Below are 17,387 nucleotides of genomic sequence, written 5' to 3' on the forward strand. Positions count from 1 at the left end.
TAAAAATATCTTTTTAAGACGTCTTTAAGACATTATCAAAAGACGTCTGAAAGATAGCTTTTTTAAGATGTCTTTAAGACATTACCAAAAGATATCTTCAAGATATCTGAAAGATAACTCCAAGTCCACAACAGGAGAGACCATCGATGACTGCATATAGAGGGGTTTTATAGTGGGTGAGAATCCCATACTCTTCCATCACACTGCGGGGGGTGCATAATGCATTTCCCACCTTTTTTCGGAAAAAAAACGTCTTTAAGGCATTAGAAAAGACGTCTTAAAGATGTCTTAAAGATGTCTTTAAGACGTCTTAAGGCCGTCTTAAAGACGTCTATGAAACAATTTGTCGATTGTCTTATATTTAACAGTCGACGCTGTGCGTTATTCAATTTTGTTTAATGGCGAGAGTTGCCGTACAGAAGACATACGAGAGCGCAGGATACTGCAGTAAAATTGGCGAGACAATAACTGCGCTGACATCGAATCGGCAAGACAATCAGCGATATATAGCAACCCAGCGACATCGATATATATCGAGACAGCGAACTGGCGGAAAGTGAATAGCCGGTAGAATATAGAGCAAATTCGCGCGATATAGCGAAATTGAGAAGAAGAGAGTACATCATCATAAGGTACGTATATTTATTTAAATATAATTTTTTAAAATATATAATATATACACTTTCATTATCGCATATTTCATTAATAAATATTAAATGACATGCCGTTCTACTTTTATATGAAATAAAAAATATTATGTATATAATAAATAATAAAATATTAATATATTATGTAAAAATTTTAAAAAATATATTTTCCCAGACAGCATCAAAATCGAAACACGTCTAAAATCGGGTCATAAGACGTCTTTAAGATGTCTTTAAGATGTTTTTTAGATATCATGTTAAGATGTCTTAAAGACGTCTTAAAGATGTCTTATGTTCTGATTTTGGATATGTTGCTGTCTGGGTTAAGAATTGCGATTTTTATTAAAATAAATTAAATGTCTCGACACATAATTTTAATAATAAAATAATAAATAATAATAATAATATCAGAGACTGCATCACAGTGCCATTATAAATATAATTATAAATATTTTTGTACGTTATGCGACGGTGCCCCATTTGCTACGCTATACTGGCGCGGCCAGACGTAGACGGTACTGCTTCTCAAGGCGCTCGGCTGCTAGTACACGTGCTTGGAAAAAATGGCACTGCGATGCAGTCCCTGATATTATTATTATTATATATTATTTTGTTATATATATATATATAAATTATTTGTTGGATCTGTAACAATTAAGTAACGAAATATTGACTTAAATTGCTAATGTTAAAATATATATAGTCAATATTTCGTTACTCATTAATTTCTATAGATCAAACAAATAATTTATATATATATATATATATATACACTCGTCAAAAAAATTATCGCAACACGTAATTAATATCAAAATTTAGCATAAATTCAAATAAGCATATCTCCGCGAAAAATTGTCGTATTTCAAAAATTTTTTTTTTGTTTTAAAGGGTAAAGTCTCTACTTTAAGGAACTTTCGTTCGATTTTGATTTTATTCTCTCCCCTTTTCTCCATCCCTTTAAAAGGAGGGACGTGTTTTTTTTTTTCAAAAAATTGCATTGTTTGACGAACTCTATGGAGTGTACTAAATTTTTCTCGCAAATATCATCATAACTATCGTAAAATATGGACACACACACACACACACACACACACGATGGGCAAAATCCGACCAGCAACCTCCCCGTAGTGCCCATCGGATAATGCTAATGTTAACGGTAATTGAATACATAGGCAAAAATGCATAGGTAACTTTGATATGCTGTAACTTCGCGAAAAAAAATCGTACGGTATTCAATTTTTTTTTAAATTTGTAGAGAAAAGTCCATATTTTACGATAGTTATGATGATATTTGCGAAAAAAATTTAGTACACTCCGTAGAATTCGTCAAACTATGCAATTTTTTGAAAAAAAAACACATCCTCCCTTTTAAAGGGATGGAGAAAGGGGGAGAGAATAAAATCAAAATCGAACGAAAGTTCCTTAAAGTAGAGACTTTACTCTTTAAAACAAAAAAAAAATTTTTGAAATACGATAGTTTTTCGCGGAGATACGCTTATTTGAATTTATGCTAAATTTTGATATTAATTACGTGTTGCGATAATTTTTTTGACGAGTATATATATATATAAATTTGGAGAGAGAAGATGGCCGCGAAAGTAGTGACAGGAGTCGATCGGTGCTCAGAGTTAAGGTGAAAGGTGGTGGAGTTGTAGAAAGGCTGAGGAGGAAATTGGGTGTGGAGGAGATGGGGTGAGAAAAATGGTGTGAGTGGCCGCGAAGGGAAAGAAAAGGAGCATAAGGTGAAGGTGCACTGACGAAAGGAAAATTGGAGCGTGGAAACGAAGGAAGGATAGGAACGGGACGAGGAAGGATGACGTGGCGGAAAAGGAGAAACGTCGGTAAAAGGAGGATAAAGAAGAGAGAGGTAATTTGGAGAAGAGGCGTTGTCAGAGAGGGCGCTGGGTAGGGAAAGGAGAAGCACGTGCAGGACCGAGGGCGCTATGATAGCGACAGAAAGAACGGAAACAGGTGGTTAGTTCAGTGGCACGTGTACGTAATAAAGGTACGTAATAAAAGTATAGCAGAGAGGATAGAAGTTTAGAAACGAAAGGATGGAGTGGATAAAGGACGGTGTAAGCGATATAAAGGAGATAAGGAGGATGATGGAGAGGATGTTAAAGATGATGGAGAGGAACAAGGAAAGAGAGAGTGAGGAGGAGGAAAGGAGAAGAGGTATAGAGAAAAGGTTAGAGAGAATGGAGGAGAGTGAGAGGTTATGGAAAATGAACATGCTAGGGGAGGAGAGTAGGGAAGAAGAAAGGAGAAGAGAGAGGAAAGAATGCGGGGAGAAAGAGATGGAGAAAGGAATTGACAGGAGGTGGAGCGAGGTGGTGAAAGGAGAGCGGAGGAAAGAGGAGGAAGATGAGAATAGAGTGGAAGAATGGAAAGGAGCGGCGGGAGAGGACGGGAGAAGATTTGGAGGAGAGCGGATGGAAGACGGCAAAAAGGAGGCAATGTACCGGAGGGAAGAGAGGGCGGTAGGAGAAGGATGTGTGAGTAAAGGACAGAGTGGTGGAGATATGCAGGGGAAGGAGGAGAGCGGAGGAAGAGAGAAGAGAGAGAGCGCGGGCGGGAAGTTGGGAGAAGGGAAGAGAGATGAGGTAAGGGGGGTCGTGGAGAAAGGAGGAGAGAGAGCACTGGACGGGGGGGTGAGGGAGGTGATGAGAGGGAGGAAGATGAAGGGGGAAGGGAATTTGATGAAGGGGAATGAAGGGGGGAATGAGAGGGATAAAACAGAAAGGGATAGTAGGGATAGTAGGGAGAAGGAAAGAAGCGGGAGGGGGGAAAGGAGGGAAGTAAGAGTTGAGAAAGGGGCGGGGGAATACGGAGGGAAATAGAAAAGAATGGTGGTGGAAGTTGGTGGAAGAGGATGATGAGGATAGGGGAAAGGATAGGGGGGGGGGAAGAGGTAAGGAGGGAAGTTAGAGAGAAAAAGGAAGGGAAAGGAGGGGAGGAGGAGGGTGGAAAGGAGGATAGGATAGGGAGGAAATGGGAAGGGATAGCGGTAGAAAGGGGGAAGAGATTAGAGAGAGGGGGGGAGAGAAAGAGAGGAGAGAGAGAGGAAAGAGGAAATAGAGAGGAGAAGAAGTAGGGAAAGAAATATAGTTTGGAGAGGGATAGAGGGGGAAGATGAGGAAGAAAGAAGACTGATGATGGAATGGATGATGGCATGGGCATTAGGAAAGGAGGTGAGGGTGAGGGGAGTTAGGGAGAGAACGGGGGAAAGGGGGAAGAAAGTGCTTATAGTGGAATAGAAGAGGAGAAGGACAGGGAAAAGTTATTAGAGAGGAGGTGGGAGTTTAGGAGAAGGTGGGGAGTAGGCATAGACGAGGATTTGACGATGGAGGAGAGGAGAGTAAGATGGAAATTTTTGGAATGGGCGAGGGAGGAAGAAAGGAAAGGGAAGGAGGTTAGGGTATGGAACAGGAAAATAGAAATAGATGGGGAGGAATGGGGGTGGGATAGCGAGGGAGGGGAGTGGGTTAAGAGATAAATGTAGGGAGGCAGGGAGGCGTTAAGAGGAGAGGAGGGAGAGGTAGGAGGGATAGAGAAGGGCGGGAGGAGGAAGGGGAGAGGAGGAAGAGGGGAGAGGAAAAGGGTGCGGGAGGCAGGTTAGAGTATTGTGAGGTCTCCAATTGGCCAGGTTAGGGGAATGAAAATTGTGTAAAAGGGTGTGGGAGAGAGGAACGGAGGGGGGGGTAAAGTGGAAGTGGAGTAAGGGGAGAGGAGAAAGGGTGTGGGAGGTCAGGATAGATGATTGTGAGGTCTTTGATTGGCCAGGTTAGGGGATTATGAAAATTGTTAAAAGGGTGAGGGAGAGAAGAAGGGTGGAGAGGAGAAGGAGAAAGAAGCAGAGACAGGGAGACAGGAAGGAAGGAAGGAAGGATGACGGGAGAGGAGAAAAGAGAAGAAGAGGAGGGTGGAAAGACAATGTAATGAGAAATGAGAAATGTTGATGTAATAGGAAAGGTAGAAGATAGATGGGAGGATGTAAGGGGTTTGGCGGGCCCCTGAAAACGCCCCGCAATCCCTAATTTGGGCCGCGGAATAAACATTCTAATTCTAATTCTAATTCTATATATATAAATTTATATTTAAATATATTTTTATACTCTACGCGACTGTGCCCTTTGCTATTTAGACAGCTAGACTGGCGCGGTGTAAACGGTACTGCTTCTTACGGCACTCGGCCGCTAGCACGCGTTTGAAATGGGGAAAATGACACCGCGATCCAGTTTCTGAATAATAATAATTTTAAAATATTAATCATTTTTAAATTTATGTTGTCACATAATAATAATTCTAATGATAATTATATTATGAATTATATATTGAGGACTTCGTTGTAGCAAAACCTTAGGCTTTTTACTGTTTTATCCAAAAATGCGGAATCCTCTTATATTTATCCTTCTTATATAATTATAGCTTCTTTTTCCTATATGTCTCCTCCCATTATCTTCTTATTTGGTTGCAGTATAAATATTGCGATATATTCTGTATTTAAAATCTGTAAGCAGAAAATTGTTCAAATAATTAATATAATTTTTATAGCAGACATAAAGGAGAGAGTACAACTTTTTGTATTTATTATACAGAATGAAGTTGAATTAATAAAATCTAAAAATTGATTTCAGCAAATGACGGTACAAGATAAAAAATCTAAATAATAAATAGATGAAATATCAAATAATGAGTTCATGTTTTTCACAATTAGTTGAAATTAATTTCAAAAGAAATAAAAATTAATTATAAATACTTATAAGTTATTAGCACATTTACCTGCACTGAGTTGTTGTTTTAAATCAGTCATTTGATATTTGTATGTTGTTTTCTTTTCCATCAAAAGCTGAAGCTGCTTATGTAAAGTATATACTTAATTTTGTTCTTGCATTTGATCACGATGATAATGTGGCGTGTTGTTTGCTTTTTTATCTTGTACTGTCATTTACTGAAATCAATTTTTAAATTCCATTAATTCAACTTCATTCTGTATAATAAATATTTTTATAAAATTGGATAATTATAAATATTCTTCGATAACAAATCTAACAAATATAACATCTGTAATTCTTGACTCGCAATAATTAATTCATATATTTTGTCACCTATTTCTTGTAATTCCTTCTCTTTCTCATCAGGGAAATATTTCCTTTTATCAATAATACCTACAATTGTCAGGCAATTGTTGTGTACGTGTGTCGGTTAAAGACTATCACTTATTTTATTTTCCATAATAACTTTCCAATTCATTTTTATGTTGTTGCTCCAATCTGTAAGATCATAAATTATTTGTAATGTAACTCTCATACAACCATCTTTCATAATTTTTTTTTACAAAATGTCACTTATTTTCAATATATCGAGAAGATAATTGAATTTGAAACAAGCCTCTTCTCTCATATGATCCATAGGTTTTAATCTTATTTCTTTCACTAATCGATTCGCCAACATTTGCTCAGTTCCTTACTGATATTTATACTGCTTCGAAAGTAGACACCATTCTCACTGTAGTCAAAATATAATCGTGCAAACCCTTAAGTCCATATCAGACTACTCATTGAAGATTGAGATTACAGATTAAAGATTGAAATTTGACCAATCACAAGACAAAGAAATTTTAGTTCCTTTTATTTTGTTTAGTTCCATTAATTTTATTTCAATAAATTATTTATTTTGATAAATTCCAATTTAAAAAATTTAAATCTTTAATTCTCAATCCATAGGGCCGGAGCACAGACTTTTGCATAACGCTGGGTCCACAATAGGTGATTTAAGCCCTAAGCCTTAAGAAATTGATCAATCGCAGTCAAGTATGAGGAGAAAACTCGACTGTGATTGGTCAATTTCTTAAGGCTTAGGGCTTAAATCACCTATTGTGGACCCAGCGTAACGCAGTGTAAGCCCATTCTACACACCTTCCGTAACTATAAACTTAACCGTAACGTAAGGATTCGACCAATCGCGTTGCTTGATTCGGCCGTCCGTAACAGTAGCAGTAAGAATCAAGCAACGCGATTGGTCGAAACCTTACTGTTACATCTTACGGAAAGTATGTCGAATATTATATTATTTTTTTATCCCGGCTATAGTCTGATACGTGCTCTTGCACAATGGCAGGCAACAAACAATAAAAATAGGGAATAAAAAATATCCACCAATAGGAGCAAGGAATAATATCTATTTTTCTTTCTTTATTGATGGATATTTTCTATTCCCTGTTCCTACAGCCTGTCTGATATTATGCAAGGACCTTTAATCTCATCTAAAAAATGTCTCTCTCTCTCTCTCTCTCTCTCTCTCTCTCTCTCTCTCTCTCAATAATAATAAATTAATAATTTTTTTAAATAATTTATTTATTTAAAATAAAAATTTATTTTTAGTTTTATAAAATGTTTGCTATTAAAAAGGAAACGGCATGCCATAGGATTCTGCTTTTGTTACAAATTGATGTTTGCATTTAAAATTGAAATTATCTAGTATTAATATTATCAAATATTTTAGTTTCTTTTTATTTTTTAGAATACTTTTGCGTGTGTATAAAGGAATTTGAAAATTTATAAAATGCCGAAGACAAAGAAATTTAGAGATTTATCTCGTAGTCAACAAAATCGACGTTTATCGCTTGCACGACAAAATAATGATACGCATAATATTTATAATACAAAATATCTTCCAAAAAAGCAAAATACAATAGACAATTCGAATATAATAGACAATTCAAATACAATAGAATTACATCAAATGAGCCCAGATATACCAAATGCAGATAAAACAAAAAATAATATTGAATTTAGAGAAATTGAAGAAGAATTTTGTACAATATATAATAATACAAAAAAACAAACTTTACAACAACGATTGCATATTTGGGCTACTGGGTACAATTACCCTCATTAACCTGGCACCCCCACCATAAAAAATCGAGTTCGGCTATAGTGCATAATTAAGTGCTAATTTGTTACTAATTAATTGCCCTAAGCGCGAATTTTTTGCTCCTACCGATTAGCAGGAAGACGTAATTAAAGATGGGGGTGCTAGCTTGCCATTAAGCTAGCACCCCCACTTTCGGAAAACACTTATAGCGAATCAAAAATAAAAAAACCAATACATCAGAATTAATTGCTAATTAATTGCTCAAAGATACTGCAAACAGATTTTGAAAATTTAGAATTTTTAATTATGAACCATTATGCACCAATATGACATACTATAAGAGTAAAGTACACTAACGCAATTAATTGCTGTAATAAATTTGGTCTCAAAATGTTTCCCTAATTAATTGCTGTTAAGATATGCAGTATCGAATTAATTGCTCCACGTTTTACTTAGAAAAATCGACTCGAAAAGGTGGCGGTGCTAGCATGCCCTTTAGAGTAAAGTACATTAACGCAATTAATTGCTGCTATGATTTTGGTCTCTAAATGTTTGTTTAATTAATTGTTTTTAAGATATGCAGCGTCGAATTAATTGCTCCACGTTTTACTTAGAAAAATCGACTTGAACAAGTATAGAATAGAATATCGAATTTATTACTCAGTCATTTAGCAATACTATTTAAATTAAATAAATGTAACTTAAAATAGAACAGCATAAGTTTGCTAGATATTTTTTGCATTTGAATGCAAATTCGTTAATTTTGCTTTAATATATGTTGTAATATGCAAATTATATAATATACTATTATATTGTATAATATATAGTATATTCTATAGAGTACATATAATGTACATATAGTGTATTATATAATATATTACTAATATGGTATTTTTGTCAACAATTAAAATGCGACATGAGCTTATTGATTTTTTTTTATAAAATATTACTTTATAGTCATATTGTTTTATAATACAAAAAGTATTATAAATAAAAATTTTATTTAAATTTTATTTAATCATTGCGTTTTTAAATTATCACATACAGCGACAGCCATATGTGAAAGTGTTTAACAAAAATAAGTGGAACAGGACGTGAAGATGGCTAATCTCTATCACTTTTTATTCACCACTGGAATATTAAAGAGAAAGAAAGAGATGTGAATGCTCTATTTTCACGCTATATTTTTACTTTTCACATTTGGTATAGGATATGAACTTTGTCTTCTCAGTTTCACGCACACTTGCTCACGTCTTATATCGTGTGTCGTGCGCGCGGCTTTGGCTTGTAGATCAAAAGACGCGCCGTGGATGCCGCGAATAAAGAAAAGCGCGATAAGTCAAAGCAATTACTAATAAATTGGTTCCTACCAGTCTTTCGCGATATCTCGAGCAGTAATCATCTGTGGAAAGCGTTTTTCGAACAGAAATTCTTCGCTCTCGCGTATGCGTTATTAATACGTTGTGCAATTTTCTTCATCACTTCTTTGTGATTTCTGTTGTGCTTTAAGATGCGTGTCGGAAGACCAGTGAAAATAGATATTGAATTATTAACGCAAAAAGTTTTGGAATACAAAGATAGGATTATAACAATGAAGGATACTATTATTTCGAAGTGCGATTCTGTTTGGATTACAATCGCAAAGGAATTGGATTATATCACTACACCCGCTTCATTATATACATATGTGACATGCAATAAATGCGGCCTAAGGGATAAATTAATTCCTCCTGCGATACTTCCGCCTGTGATTCAAAATGTAGAGGAAACATATTCAAACGCCGTAGATTCATCAGCCGATACTACAAAATCACTCGACGTCAGCAATGCAGACGATGCACGTACATTCACAATTACAATACCCAAAGAAGAATTTATGTCATTAATTATGCGTAAAATTTATCGGCGAAGAGATAAAGGTAAGCCAGAATCTATATGTGAATATATAATATTACAATCTGGAATGTGGCAACATGTATTTAATGAAAAAATTTGGGCAGCTACTAAAATAACTTGTGGTTTTAATTTCAAAAATCATAAATTATTGCTAAATGGGGAATATGGATATGCAAATGGTACATGCAAATGTGGTGCTATAATTAAATGCGATATAAATAATTCTATTGCAAATGATCTGACAACAAAAATTGTTTGTACTTTTATTGAAGGTAAAGGTCGTTGTGGAAAACGATATCTTAGACGTCCTATTAGAGATAAAATCGCGGAAAAATTGAAAAAAACTACGGCAATGGTCTATCGTACAGAATTAGCTGAAGATTTAATGAGTACAAGCGATACCGCGGAACCTCCACATTTATTTAGCACAAATGTTTTAAGAGTCGCAAAAAAAAATTATAGAAGAAGATTATCTGGATAAAGATCCCCTGAAAGCATTATTATTAATGCAGTTGGGATCTTTACGAGATATTATACATAATATTGGCTTAAATCCATTTTTTATACATTATTGGTCTAATTATCAAATAAATGTGTATAGATCATATGCAATGTCTGAGCCTTGTATTTATATTGATGCAACTGGTAGTTTAATAAAAAAAATTAAGAGATTTGATCGATCTAAATCGAAACATATATTTCTTTATAATGCTGTAATTAATTGTGAAAGTAGTAAAGGTCTTTTTCCAGTATGTCAAATGTTGTCGGAGAGTCACAATACTAATGCGATTCAATTTTGGCTATCAGAGTGGATTCGTTTAGGTGCACCTCATCCACGAGAAGTCGTATGCGATTTTTCAAGGGCACTTTTGACAGCAGCTATTCGTTCTTTTGCAGGAAATTTAACTCTAGAAAGCTATTTTGATGCATGCAAGGATGACCAATTGCCAATGTGTTACATACGGATTGATGTAGCGCATTTTATAAAAAAATATAGCAACTTTTTAAAAATTTCACGGCCAAGAATTAAAAAATTTTATTTATCTTTGTTAGGACAATTGATTCTATGTCGTAATATAGAAATAGCTCAAGAAATTTTAACTTCTCTTTTAGTAATTTCTAGGAGTGAAACTGAAGGCTATACCCAACAAAATAAACCAACTATGTGCGAAGAATACAAAATGAAAGTAAAACGTTTCATGTCAGCTGATGAAGAAACACAGTTTTTAGAAACAGAAGATTCGAATGCTGACGATAATGACGATAATGAGGATCATGAGGATGCAACAAACGGATGGCACCACTGGGCAAAATCTATAGATGAGAAAGTACAAATGAAAATTACTGATACGGGTGATCGAGAAAATGCACATTACATGCCTGCGTTTGCTGATAAATTAATAGCAGACACAAAATATTTGCCTTTATGGTCCTGCATATGTCGTGATAAATTTGGATTTGGAAGGATACCAGCAAGCAGTGCATCTGTTGAAGGAGATTTTCATATAATAAAAAATATATTTTTTAAAAGTGAACAAACGCCGATGCGCGCAGATTTATTTGTAACAAAACATGTTAAGATTCTTAGCGGTTGTAGCATGCAGTATTTACTTTAGATTTATGTTCATAGTCATGCATTATTTTGTATTCATCGTTAGTTTATTTTTGCGCAATGCGTTTAGGCTATTTCTATGTGTAACGTCGATTTGGTGTGGATTGATTTGTGAACGCCCGATAGTTGGCGTGTCAGTCAGTTGTAGCCGAGAGGTTCATGCCATATGTGTGTACGGACAGCGTTGTACAGTGCGTATTCGACATTAAAATAAATACAGTTAAGAGCAAAACATATTCATTCGATTAATATGTGCCAAGCACCGGTCCTCTGGTAAGGACACTAACAGCGGTCGTGTAAAACTAATAAATGCAATGTTTCAGGACAAAGATATAGAAATAGGAGAGATAACGGAAAAAATTGTAGAAGGATCCCCGACAATTATATCGGAACAATTTCTAGAGACTGATAATATCAATATGGAAATTAATGTTGAATGTCCTGTGTGTGCTAATGGAGACGAACCTACTGGTGCGCATGTATGTTGTATCTGCCACAAAAACGTTCATGCTATTGATGCTTGTTCTAGAAGTCGCCAGTTGGAGAAGAAGGATATGGACAGAAACGCATTTGCAAAAAATGTGAAACAGTTGGTAATGCAAATGAAATATTAGCAGCAAGAGAAATAGAAGATTGGAGAGGACTTGCAGCTAAAACAACTAAAACATCGTCCAGAGGCAGATACCTTCAACGAGGCAATCCGGAACAAGATTTTTTATTAGAAAAGCTTCAAAAAATACCAATTATAAAAAATGGTGGTAACTTATCGGTAAAAGCTGTAAAAATAGGAAATGAAAAATATTCTTTTACTAATACCTGTGCAATTGATAGCATATTGCAGCTTTTTATTTCAGCTTATTTTGATAAAAAATATATTAAAGATTTAATACATAAAGAAAGCAGCAATATGTTTTTTAAACTTGTACTTGATATAGTAACGCATGGAATTAAAAAATCTTCTTACAGACTTCGTGCGCTAATATTGTGCGAAATTTTTAAAAGTTCAAATTTGCATAATGACTGTATATTGATTAATTGTGAAGTTACAGTTGCTTTTTTGTGCAGAGAATTATTTAAAAACTATCCATCATTTAAAGAAATATCGAGGTGCAGTTGCGGTTGTCCTACCAGAGAGAAAATATTACCATTGGTTCAAGTTGAACTTGGATTATTGCAACGAAGAGAATTTAATCGCATAGAAAGTGAAATAACTATTCAAGGAACACGACCTTGCTGTCAAAAAGATTGTAATGGCTTTGAAACAACAACTATTTTTTATATAGGTATATATTAATTTTTTTTTTTTTTTCTATTCTATTTATTATATATTTTCTCATTTCTAGTTTTATTAATTATATGTAATTTAATTTACAGGACAATTTATGATTTTTGAATTATATTCAGAAATTACAGATGAACAGCGAATTCCACTGGAAGAACTTCCAACAGAATTAAATTTATCCTTTTTGGAACAGTCGTATTCCTTAATCGGCACAGTCGATTTCAAATCACCAGTGATACAAACTAGACAATCTATAGATTCTGATATAGGACATTACACAGCAATATGTTATCGAAAAAATAACAAGTGGGTAAGATACGACGACTGCAAAGATGCAGAAAAAGTTTTAGATAATCATTATAACGCATGTCCGCATATTGTTATATACTATAAGTAATTACACACATAAAGATATAATTTATAATTTTTGCAAATATTAATACATGTACAAATAACATTTTTAAAAGTATTATTTTTAATATTAAATTATTTAAACGCTATTATAATTGTTAATGCATTTAATAGACAAAAGAAATGCGTTCGCGGATAGCCTTGAGCGAGCGTGAACTGCAATTGTAATAAAAAATATGCGGTCGCGGATAGCCTTGAGCGAGCGTGAACTGCAATTGTAATAAAATATGCGTTCGCAGATAGCCTTGAGCGAGCGTGAACTGCAATTGTGATAAATTATTTGAACGCTAGTAATAATTGTTAATGCATTTAATAGATAGAATAAAACAACATGCGTTCTCATAACTTCGAGTGAGCTTTGAGTGAACTGAAACTATTATTTCTAATGTATGCATAATATATTCTTAACAATAACAATATGCGGATAATGTATTTGTAGTATCATTAAAAAGAGATATTTAAAGTAATTCATATTAAACTCATTAAAAATACTCATATATTGTTATAACATATTGTAATACACGTCTTGTATTATGTATATTTATTATAAAAATATTAAATATATGTATATATAATATATTTTTTAAATTTATTTTATATAAACTACCATGTCCTTAATATTATTGTAATTAATATAGTAAATATAGAAAATATATAATTTTATATAAATTAAATTTATTAACATTTTCTTTTTCCTATCTTCATTTCCTTTCTATTTTTGACATAATTAGAAAAGATAAAATTTCATTTGACATAACTAGAAAAGATAAAATTTCATTAAAAAATTTATGTAGAATCAATATAGATCAAAATTTAGTAGATCATTGTAGAAAATTAATAATAATATTAGTACATTTACTACACACCAAATACAATTATTAAGATTTTACTATTCAAATTTTACTTTGTCAATCTTTATAAATCACTACTTTCCTGTCTCATCTGATATATATTTAAAAATATTTCCATAAAACTATCTACCTATATTTTTAATTTAACATTAATCATACAAAATTGCAGAATGAAATTATATGTTAAGTTACGTCTATGATCGTAATTAAATTATCATAAATTTCTGTTAGTTTAGCTTACATTATAGTTAATGTAAAAAATAATATTGAATAATATATGCTTTAGCAAATCAACAAAAATATTCAATCTTCTGAAAAATATTTAACTGTGCCTAATTGTGCAAACATGCCGCGCAGCGCCCAATTGTCGAAATTCCTTTTTCGCCCATGCGCATAAGAGCGCCTTCTGAGCTGAGTAGTGACATTTCGAATTACTGTCTTTCCTTTTCTTACACACGGATAGATAGAGTGGCGCTATCATAGACATATTAATATAGACTGCTCATGAAGCAGTGGAATCGGGAATGGGGGCGTCCTCCTCTAAGGGAAAAGGATGGCACGAACAGTCCTGGCTTGCTGTCTTCTTCTAATGGACGTAATCTGCGCACCAGTATGCGCAGTATACCATTAGAAGAAGACAGCAAGCCAGGACTGTTCGTGCTGTCTTTTTCCCTCAGGAGGACACTCCCCACCACCTTATGAGTAGTCTATATTAATATGTTTATGGGCGCTATATATTACGTCATCTTATTAGGCGTTCAGCAGAGTAGGTTCTCAAACGTGATTGGTTCTTACTTTTAGAACCAACGAATCAACTTACAGTGTTGATAAAACGACAACTTAGTAATTGTTCTGCTGAACGCGGCCATTGTGTCGTAATTCTGCGTTTCATAGACGTCCTTGTAAAGGCACAGTGGCCATTTGTGTGAAGAGGGCTAATTCTTTTACGTATAAAATGGCATTCCAAAATAAAGGTAAGTTATAGAATATTTTCTACAATTACGACTGATACTACAAAATATACAAATATATATTTAATTATAAACGCAAGAATTACTTTCCTTTGTCCAATAAGTTGTGAAACTAGTTCTTAGTTATTAGTTATTAGTAAGGGCCGATTGTTCTTCTTATTGTAAGTAAAGCGTGGAGCAATTAATTCGATACTGCATATCTTAACAGCAATTAATTAGGGAAACATTTTGAGACCAAATTTATTACAGCAATTAATTACGTTAATGTACTTTACTCTTGAGGGCATGCTAGCACCGCCACCTTTTCGAGTCGATTTTTCTAACAATAAGTAAAACGTGGAGCAATTAATTCGATACTGCATATCTTAATTGCATATCTTAACAGCAATTAATTAGGGAAACATTTTGAGACCAAATTTATTACAGCAATTAATTGCGTTAATGTACTTTACTCTTGAGGGCATGCTAGCACCGCCACCTTTTCGAGTCGATTTTTCTAAGTAAAATGTAGAGCAATTAATTCGACGCTGCATATCTTAAGAGCACTTAATTAAAGAAACATTTTGAGACCAAAATCATAGCAGCAATTAATTGCGTTAGTGTACTTTACTCTTATAGTATGTCATATTGGTGCATAATGGTTCATAATTAAAAATTCTAAATTTTCAAAATCTGTTTGCAGTATCTTTGAGCAATTAATTAGCAATTAATTCTGATGTATTGGTTTTTTTATTTTTGATTCGCTATAAGTGTTTTCCGGAAGTGGGGGTGCTAGCTTAATGGCAAGCTAGCACCCCCATCTTTAATTACGTTTTCCTGCTAATCGGTAGGAGCAAAAAATTCGCGCTTAGGGCAATTAATTAGCAACAAATTAGCACTTAATTATGCACTATAGCCGAACCCGATTTTTTATGGTGGGGGTGCCAGGTTAATGAGGGTGAATACAATGTGACGCAAACATCCTTAACGGCCTTATTAAATATTTTACGAGAAGAAGGTCATGAAATGCCAGAACTATTTTAGGCACACCTAAAAACATGGTTCTTCGTGAATGTGGGACTGGACAGTATTTTCATTACGGCTTAGAAAAAGTATTACGGGAAAAATTAGAAAATTTTAAAAATATAAGTCATGTTATTAAAATAAATATAAATATTGATGGCCTTCCTCTTTCAAAAAGTTCACAAAGCCAATTATGGCCTATACTTGGTCAAATCTATAATACAGAACTCATAACAAAACATTTTTTAATCGGTGCCTATCACGGTTATAAAAAACCTACGAACGCAAGTGATTTTTTACAAGAATTCTGTAATGAATACCGCATTCTGCAAGAGGAAGGTTTCTTTTTTAAAGATAAAAATTATTATGTACAAATCAAAGCAGTTATTTGTGATGCCCCTGCAAAATCTTTTATTACTGGAACGAAGGGGCATAATGCATATTTTAGTTGCGGAAAATGTTGTTGTGAAGGTGATTATTATAATCACAAAATAGTTTTTTTGAATGAAAATGCGCCGTTAAGAACTAATAATGATTTCCGCAATCGCAAAAATGAAGAACATCATGTTTCCGTTTCGCCCTTTGAAGATTTATCTATAGATATGATTCATTCTTTTCCACTGGACTACATGCATTTGATATGTTTAGGAGTAATGAAGAAAATGTTACATTTATGGATTAAAGGAAACCATATATATCGGTTACGTGCAGCAGATATAGAGGCATTATCTGTAGATTTAATAACGTTACGAAAATTTATACCGATAGAATTTAGCCGTCATCCGCGAGGTTTAAATGAATTAGATCGATGGAAGGCAACAGAACTGAGAATGTTTCTTTTATATTTGGGACCCATAATTTTACGCAAATATTTAAAAGAAGATTACTTTAAACATTTCTATGCTCTACACACAGCTATACGTATTCTATGCCATACAAAAGATTGCTTGCGTAATAATACATATGCACAAAAATTATTAATATATTTTGTTAAAACGTTAAAAATATTATATGGTGAAGATAATATGGTTTTTAATGTTTATAATCTAATTCATATCTGTCAAGATGTTAATACATATGGTTCCCTCGATACATTTAGTGCATTTCCCTTTGAAAATTATATGAAAGATATAAAAAAAATGTTGCGTAAATCAGAAAAACCGCTATCGCAATTAAATAACAGGCTCCATGAACGTATAATTAAATGTACAACTAATTATAACAGTTCCATTGATGAGCCATTACTTATAAAGCCAGATAGGAAACAGTTCCCCTTACAATATCAAAATACAAATCAATTATATAGATCATATAAAAAAAATAAAATTCAAAAATTTTACACTAACAACTAAACCTCCTGATAACTGTTGTTATCTAAAAGATGGATCCGTTTTTTCTATAAAATATCTCGGTTTAGAAGATGAAAATCCAATTGTCGTAGGAAGTAAATATCTTGATCTTCGACCAATACCTATGTATCCTTGTGATTCCCAACATCTAAAAATATATATAACAAATAATGAAACATTAGATCTGGAGATAATATCTGCAAAAGAAATAGATAATAAAGGTTTACAAGTCTTTTATAATGGCTATAATTACATAATGCCTTTATTACATGTATAATTGTTGTATAATTACATGTATAAACATTGAATATGATGAAGATAAGTATAAAAAGTAAATATTTATATTATATTTATATGATAAATATTTATGTGATATTTTATATTTATATGATTATTATATTTAAAATGTTTTCTATCACATTTAATAAAATCAAAGGACCCATTTTTTTGGAAATTGGGTCCTTTGATTTTATTAAATTTGATGAAAAAC

General features: G+C 33.4%; 1 pseudogene; it reads left to right on the forward strand.

Moving 5' to 3' along the window:
- The first annotated feature begins 7,366 nt into the window (after positions 1-7,366).
- Positions 7,367-17,174, forward strand: LOC145937049 (uncharacterized; annotated as a pseudogene).
- The last annotated feature ends 213 nt before the right edge of the window (positions 17,175-17,387 follow it).

The sequence above is a fragment of the Prenolepis imparis genome, unplaced genomic scaffold, assembly GCF_030444845.1.
Source record: "Prenolepis imparis isolate NDT839.2.m4 unplaced genomic scaffold, iyPreImpa1.0 SCAF_6, whole genome shotgun sequence".
NCBI lineage: Eukaryota > Metazoa > Arthropoda > Insecta > Hymenoptera > Formicidae > Prenolepis > Prenolepis imparis.